The sequence below is a fragment of the Schistocerca americana genome, chromosome 1 (assembly GCF_021461395.2).
Source record: "Schistocerca americana isolate TAMUIC-IGC-003095 chromosome 1, iqSchAmer2.1, whole genome shotgun sequence".
NCBI lineage: Eukaryota > Metazoa > Arthropoda > Insecta > Orthoptera > Acrididae > Schistocerca > Schistocerca americana.
In genome coordinates, this window is record NC_060119.1 from 826,832,371 (window position 1) to 826,840,277 (window position 7,907).

Genomic DNA, 7,907 nt, shown 5'->3' on the forward strand with positions numbered 1-7,907 from the left:
TTTTAGGACACATCATCACCCCTGAAGGAATTGAACCTGACCCCAAAAAACTGTCTGCTATAAAAATCTTTCCAAACCCTGTTACAAAAAGGCAACTGAAAGGATTTATCGGTCTTAACGTCATTCTTCAGACGTTTTGTTCCCAATAAGGTATTGAACAATCCCGCTCTTCACAATCCTTTAAAAAAGAATTCACATTGGAATTGGAGGCCGGAATGCCAAGACGGATTTCAGAAAATTAGTTTGCTTAACAGTAACATTCTCCATCATCCTCAGATGGATAGGGAATTTTGCATTACTGCAGACGCTTCCTTTGTGGGTATCGGCGCTTGTCTTTTCCAGATTCAATTAGTAGATGGACACGAGCAAATCCAAGCGATTAGTTTTGCGAATCGAGTGTTACCTGAGTGTGAAAAGTCTTATTCGGTTACGGAGTTGGAGGCACTCGCCGTTGTATGGGCTTTTAGGCGGTTTAACTATTATATCTATGGAACAAAAATTAAAGTCCATTCAGTCCATCAAGCTTTATCATTTCTCCTTACAAGAAACTTGCAACATCCCCGTCTTACTCGATGGTGCTTATTCCTGCAGGAATATGACTTTGACATTATATATATAAAAGGTAAACATAATGTTGTAGCAGACGCACTTTCTCGCTCACCTGATGGCTTATCAGAAACCAGTGAACCGGTGGAACAAATCTCTAACTATAAAATTTTGTTAATGAAAGATCCAATTCACAGAAAGTATTTTCTTCAGTTATGTAGGCAGATTCAGATTCTTCAATATACAGATCCAAAATGGAAAACGGTTAGACAAATTCTTCACGAAAATCCAGCCCACAAGTTGTCAAAGTTTTATAAAGTTCATAACCAAGTGCTATTTCATAAGACGTCTGAGTCATCTGAGAGGTGATGTGTTTGCATCCCTCGAAATTTCATTGAACATCTTCTGTGGTACACTCACATTTCATGGGGTCACTACGGACCAGAGAAATGTAAAAGGAAAATCTCGACTTACTGTTATGTTCAGAATCTACATCAGAGAATCCATAAATTATTGAGAAACTGAGTCATCTGTCAAAAGGCAAAATCCTTAAACATTTCCACTTCAATCCCACTAAATCCAATAATTGCTGAAAGGCCAAACCAGCTTCTTAGTATTGGTTTGACAGGTCCACCACCAACCGGTAGGGGAGGCGCTAAATACTTAATAGCAATCCTGGACAATTTCTCTAAGCACATAAGACTGTACGCAGTGAAATCTTCTTGTGCAAATCCGACAATTTGTCGCATTGAAAATGATTATTTTCCACGATTCGGGGTTCCTGAATCAATCTTGTCCGATAACGCTTCAAATTTCACATCACGCCCGTGGGTGCATTTCTTGCTCGCCATGGAATCAAGCAAATTTTGATATCCCGGTTTCGACCGCAATCGAATCCGACAGTAAGAATCTTCAAAGAATTTAACAGATTTATAAGGACTTACATTCCGAATAAGCAATCTAAGTGGGTAGACTTCGTAACACCTTTTGAACAGATAGTAAACCACTTTTCTCATCTGCCGATCGGATTCACGCCACATGAGTTAATGTCAAGATCAAAAGAAGGAAATGAGTGGATAGACCCCCTTCCAAAGTTACAAGACAACGAATTGCACCTAGACGCAAAAATCGGGGAAGCTCTCATATCATTGACAACGTATGCTAACCTCCGAGAAAAGGCATTTGATAAGAAGGTAAACAGAGTTATCGTTTTCAAAGAAGGAGAAAAGGTATTGGTCAGCACTCACTTTAAACCATTCCTGTTGTTAAAGAAGAATCGTAAGTGGCAACATATTTATGAAGGTCCCTTTGTGATACTGAGGAAACCACACATCGGTAACTATTTTTTATTTGACCCTGTTCCACCATAATGATTTAAGAAAATTTTATAACACCAGGAACTAAGTTAATTTAAGCTGTAAGAAAATTCTAAGGTATTGGTGATCAGGATTAACCAATGAGTGACAAGAACTGAACTGACCTGACTACGGACGTTAACCGGTGCTAAAAGGAAACCATATGTATTAAAACAACGTGTCTGGGAAATAAAATACAGAATAAGTTGTAGACAACTATTTGTATGAATAATCTTGATGTAAACAGGAGAACACGTCCTGGAGGCGATTTCCAATTTTAGTTATAAGTTAGTGTGGGAGAAAAACGATGTACTCGAGAGGTATTAATTAGCCCCGAGGTACTAAAATGAGGAAAGAGGAAGGAGCGAATAACGCACTTCTCTCGCTAAATAGTAATATGAGAATGAGGAGGAAGGAGCGAATAATGCACTTCTCTCGCTAAATCGTAAATATAGAAAATGATAATTATATGCTCTTAGTATTAGTAAGTGAAATTTAATCGAGGGCAAATTAATGACCTGTTTTGAAAGAAAATACTTAACGTCCAGACAAAGGAGGAAAGTAGTGTGAAAATATTCTGTTCCATGAGGTTATTCCCTGATTTCCAATGTGAGGTAAATAAGGCACCACCTGTAAGCGCAAAACAGTCGGTAGATTTAACTTGTAAGTACCAGCACAGTGCTGTGCCAGCGATAAAATAACATCTCTTTGAAGTAAGCAGATACCTAGAATTAAGCATGAACAGATTGATAACGCAGTGCAATTGTCCTAAAAAGACCTGACGTTACGCTTAAGTAAAAGCGTGGTGGAATAAAAAGGAAGTTTATTATATAACGCAAAGTAAGATGAGTCCAGACTATAAACAAGCTGAGTAAAAGAACATATGAGTAATATGGTTTATTATGGCAAATTCACGGTACTATAGATCATTAGCAATACTGCAAATTCACAAGCTAACAGCAAATAGAATAAGAATCTCGCCCAAGCTTCACAGATCGCCACAGCAGCAAACTACAACACTCTAGTGAGAGGCTTATATATACAAATGATAATTAATACCCAAATGCATAATGCATGACTTAGTCTAAGAAATGAACAAAGAGTAGTAAGCAAGCTGCAGCAAGATACATATTAGATGTACATGCTTGAAGTGATGGATTTTATTTTAAGTGCGCACTGCAATATTTATTGTTTTCTCTGTGGTTATGTGATTATTGAATCCCTTTTCTAAATGCAAATCTTTTTAAAATCCTTGATCCTATCCACTCCCCAGGATCAAGTTGTAAAGATGCACGTGTGCTTGGGAAGTGAGGCACTACATATAAAAATGAGTAGGTTCGCGACGAGCAAATTGCTTTTGTATTGCGCAATGTAAATTAAATTTTCGACCTCGTTGAGGAGTAATTTAAATTCTGTCGACGATCCGCGAGTAGGCCCGGCTTTGCCCACTTTTTTCCGACTGTTTGTATTTCTACACGAAATCCTGAGGCCGATTTGCTATTTTCAAATCTGTCCTCGAATTTTCTTTAAAGACAAGTACATACGAGAGAAACTTTGGCATAAATGAAGCACCACTCACAAGTCACTAAATAAGATGATCATTAAAAACGTATTGGGCCTACATAATGAATAAGCAAGCGTGATAAAGATTACTATGAATGAAATTAATTTGTAAAGATGATTGGAATGAATGTGGTCAAAGAAAAAGGACTTTTAATAGCTTACCTGTGACCCTAGGCATAAACGGTAAAAGAAAAGACTAATTAAGAAACAATTGTTCTGATTCAAAGTGGTCAGTTAGATTATTTCTCGATTTAAATGAACTCTTGTAAATATTAGTATGTAAATCAACTTGTAAACACAGTGTGGTGTTATGAAGTTAGAATTTCATCGAATACAACGTTCACGCAGACGCTCACCACAGTGCAAGTGAAGTTGTTAAGTTCGACGATTTTCAGTGGCAGTCTTCTACTGCACCATATGTGTGAAAAATTCATTGACGTGTGCAGTGTGTCATAATCAGTGTCATTCCACACATGCAGTTGCAGCGGTAGCTACCACTTACCTGTGAATCTGCAACAGGATAGTGGACAGGAAGTGATGTGAGGCAGTTTCGGTGGCAGAAGCTCCCTCCAGCAATCTAAACAGCACAAAGCCACGATCCGACCGACAAGAGCAACGCACGGCACCTCAAACGCGAAATCAACGCTCTGCGAGTAAGCTCCGGTCATGTGCGCGTGCAGACTGAATTTCAAGATTGCTCGCAACACTGGAGGCTGACAGCCCCCATGTGAGGAAATAATGTAAACGTTCAACTGCCAACAGCAGTTGCTGTGCGCTACATTCTATAGCAAAAATATGGACACCCAGTACTGAAAACATTTTTGTATGTATCATAAACATTCTGAGAGACTCTAAGCTAGAGAAGTTAGCGTAATTAGTATGATGACCGATTATACACAGAGATAAGTCACGTGATCACCTCTGAACACTGTTGAAATGTAAACTTAAACGAGAGGTCACGATGCGAATGAAAATAAGCACACGAAAATACATCAAAGGATCCGATCCTTCCTATATCCCATCCCACATGGACATAAAATCAGTTTTGTAAGCTACTCTAATATAAGATATTTTGTCTGTTTCATATGTGAAATAATTCGGAGAGCCACTCTCGAGCCCTGAAAGTGAAAGATACGGACTTCCTTGTCGAAGCCATCACAAGTGGCTCTACAATCCAAGCCTATCGTAAATAGTGTATGTGTGACGAAAATAAATGTATAATCAAGTGCGATAACGGACAAAGCTATCGACAAACAACACGATGACAATATAATGAATGTAGTCAAAACAGAAAGTTGTGTACCAGTTGTGATAGTCAAATTACTTTTGCAACGATGGAAAATGAAGTGTGACTTTTTCCTTATAAATTTTGTAAATATGTGTACTTATAGCTTTAATTTTAAGGATCATCAAGAAAGACTGAATACATACAAAGACTGATAGAAAAACAGAGCAAATTCACAATGATCCACCGTCAGTAATTACAAATTGAAACGTTAATTCTTTTATTATGGAATGAATTAGTAATTTTCGCATAACAAACATTAATATAACGCTCAATAGTACACGCCTGATGGCCTAAAGTTATCGAACAATTGTAAAGTAAAAGAAATGAACCATTGCGTAGCAGTGACAGAATCTACTATTTTTTATATTTGCCGTTCTTGCGCGGTGCCTGTAAATCTCTATGTACATGTATAGATTAATGATATAAAAAAAAAGACAAATGAGGCATTTGGCGCCTCACCTTTTGCTGTTTGTATTCCATGAAAGTCGGACGCGAACTTCTTGCGTTACGCAACGGTATTTTATATTTCATGTGAACATATTGAGTGAATATGCTAATTGTTATTTTTCCAGTCAGAAAACATGTAGTTTCTTGTAACTGATTACCAACAGACAGCATCAAGAGGACATTTTTACTGTTACGTATACAGTATTTAACCACAATGGTCATCTATTGTAATTTAATATGAAAAGGTACGTAGCATTAAAAAAAGTGTGGTATAGATAAGTGTGCTTATTTTAGTAAATTAACCTTGATGATTTCCATCTCCTCATTTACTCAATTGATAATTATTTTGTGTTAGTTCATCACCAGAAATTACGATCACGCTGATGGGCCGAACGCAGCATGAGGTAGAAGGAACATTATCGTTTTCCTATTATTTCTGAACCATTTTTTTAAATTGTGTAGTGTTGCATTTCTTTTAAAGTCTATAATTCTTCTGGTCCCTTAGTGTTGGTCCGGGTATGACTACATTGCGAATATAAAAATGCACAGACATGATCATGTTTCTCTTATTCAGGTATTTAATGCTCAACGTATGTTATTATAATAGTGTAATTAATCCCTGATTCTGTTGCCAAGTGGCCCACCAAAATATTCACTTTTTTAACATTTTTTCAAAAAGTATAAAACAACAATTCTTTTTCCTTTTGCCCCTCAAGAGCAACGCTACTGCTGCCCCTAGCCTGTGCGGTCGCCAGCGTGGGAAACCACCCGCTGCTGGAGACAGTATTCTGGCCATGTCGCTGCCAGGGTAGCTCCACAGCCAAACGACACCGTGGGTGGACACAGTCAACAAGCCGCTCGCTGACCGCAGCGCCTTCTCGCCGGCTGAGTGCTCCTCATGCTGTGTTATCCATTGGCTTTCTTCAGCTTTCGCACGACTGTTGTAGTTTGCTAAGGGATAAATTAATATTTTAACAATATCGTTATCATCATAAAAAGTTCGATGACAACCAGGCATCCATTGGCCGCTTTACCGACACCGCGCCGAGAGTGGCGAACTATTGGCTTCTCTAGCTATCCAGTTCCAAGACCTGCTACAAAGGTAAACCACCCTCAGCCTCTACAATTGTATGATATATGTGATTTTGAGCCGGCCGGGGTGACCGAGCGGTTCTAGGCGTTAGAGTCTGGAACCGCGCGACAGCTACGGTCGCAGGTTCGAATGCTGCCTCGGGCATGGATGTGTGTGATGTCCTTAGGTTGGTTAGGTTTAAGTAGTTCTAAGTTCTAGGGGACTGATGACCTCAGATGTTAAGTCCCATAGTGCTCAGAGCCAATTGAACCATTTTTTGTGTTTTTGAGAATTTGCGTCGACAGGACAAAAGGTATAGAAGGGCGCTGCCATTTTGCCTCGTGGTCACTTAGAGACGAGCCATGGTAGATGCTGGATCTACGCTAGATAAATCACAAATTGGAATAGTCCAGCGTGAACACACTGTGAACTTAGAAGAATTTTTGTGTTGTTGTGCTGTGGGCTTAGAACTTTTTTGAGGGCAGTCAGCGACGTAGAAAATTTCGCGCCACAGCGTTGTGGACATGTAATGTTCGTGTATATCGAATGAAGATATAATGAGCGTTATATATGTTTAAATACAAACCTAGTGAGTTGTGAACATTATTTAAATCTATAATAATTCATTCCCCTGCAACTAGCATGCACTAATTTAATTTGTGTTGTCAAGATAACGAAGTATTTGGTAATGCGACGGGTTTGTGGGTGTCCCGTAGACACCAGGACATAGCTTTAAAAAATCTTCCATGCAGCTTAGACCCTCAACTTCCCAGGACAATTACATAAAGGAACAAGTGCGTCACAGGTGAATAACGGAACTGTATTTGATTATTTATGGTTTATGTGAATGCGTGGTGTCTGTTTTTCGGACATGTGTGTTACGGTCTGGGGAACTGGCAGCTATTATTGTGCCTGTAGAAGTGTCTTCCCTGTATGTCTTAAATAAACGCTTTTGCTTGATAACGTCAATGGTAAGTTTCATGTAACCGCTTCGCCTCGATGGGCACTGAATCCACGATCTTCAGTGCAGATGCACAGTGACGTTCGACTTGCTGCGGGAATCTCAAAGTAGCGAGCATGCAGGACATACACAACTGCGGGCAAGTCGCGCTAGATGCGAATGTGGGTTGGCCGAGAGGCTTGCCGAGATATTCTGCGCAGCTGTGGTAAACGCTATGTTCAGAAGGCGCAGCGCTTAAATCAAAATGGTTCAAATGGCTCTGAGCACTATGGGGCTTAACTTCTGAGGTCATCAGTCGCCTAGAACGTAGAACTACTTAAACCTAACTAACCTAAGGCCATCACACACATCCATGTCCGAGGCAGGATTCGAACCTGCGACCGTAGTGGTCGCGCGGTTCCAAACTGTAGCGCCAAGAACTGCTCGGCCAGTCCAGCAGGCGGAGAGCTTAAAGCAAGTGCCTAGTAAGCATGAGACCCCGTGTGGCACACATTTTCACTTGTCGTCGCTGATTCCGCATAAAGTCCCCAGGAACTTAACATCAATAGTTCCTTCCCATTCCTTTCCTTTCTCCCCCTTCCATCTTCATTTTACATAATATTAAGAATTTAGTAAGGAATCTGTAGTTGGTGTATATTGATAACCAGTACTTCTTCTACCTTTATTTGCTATTTG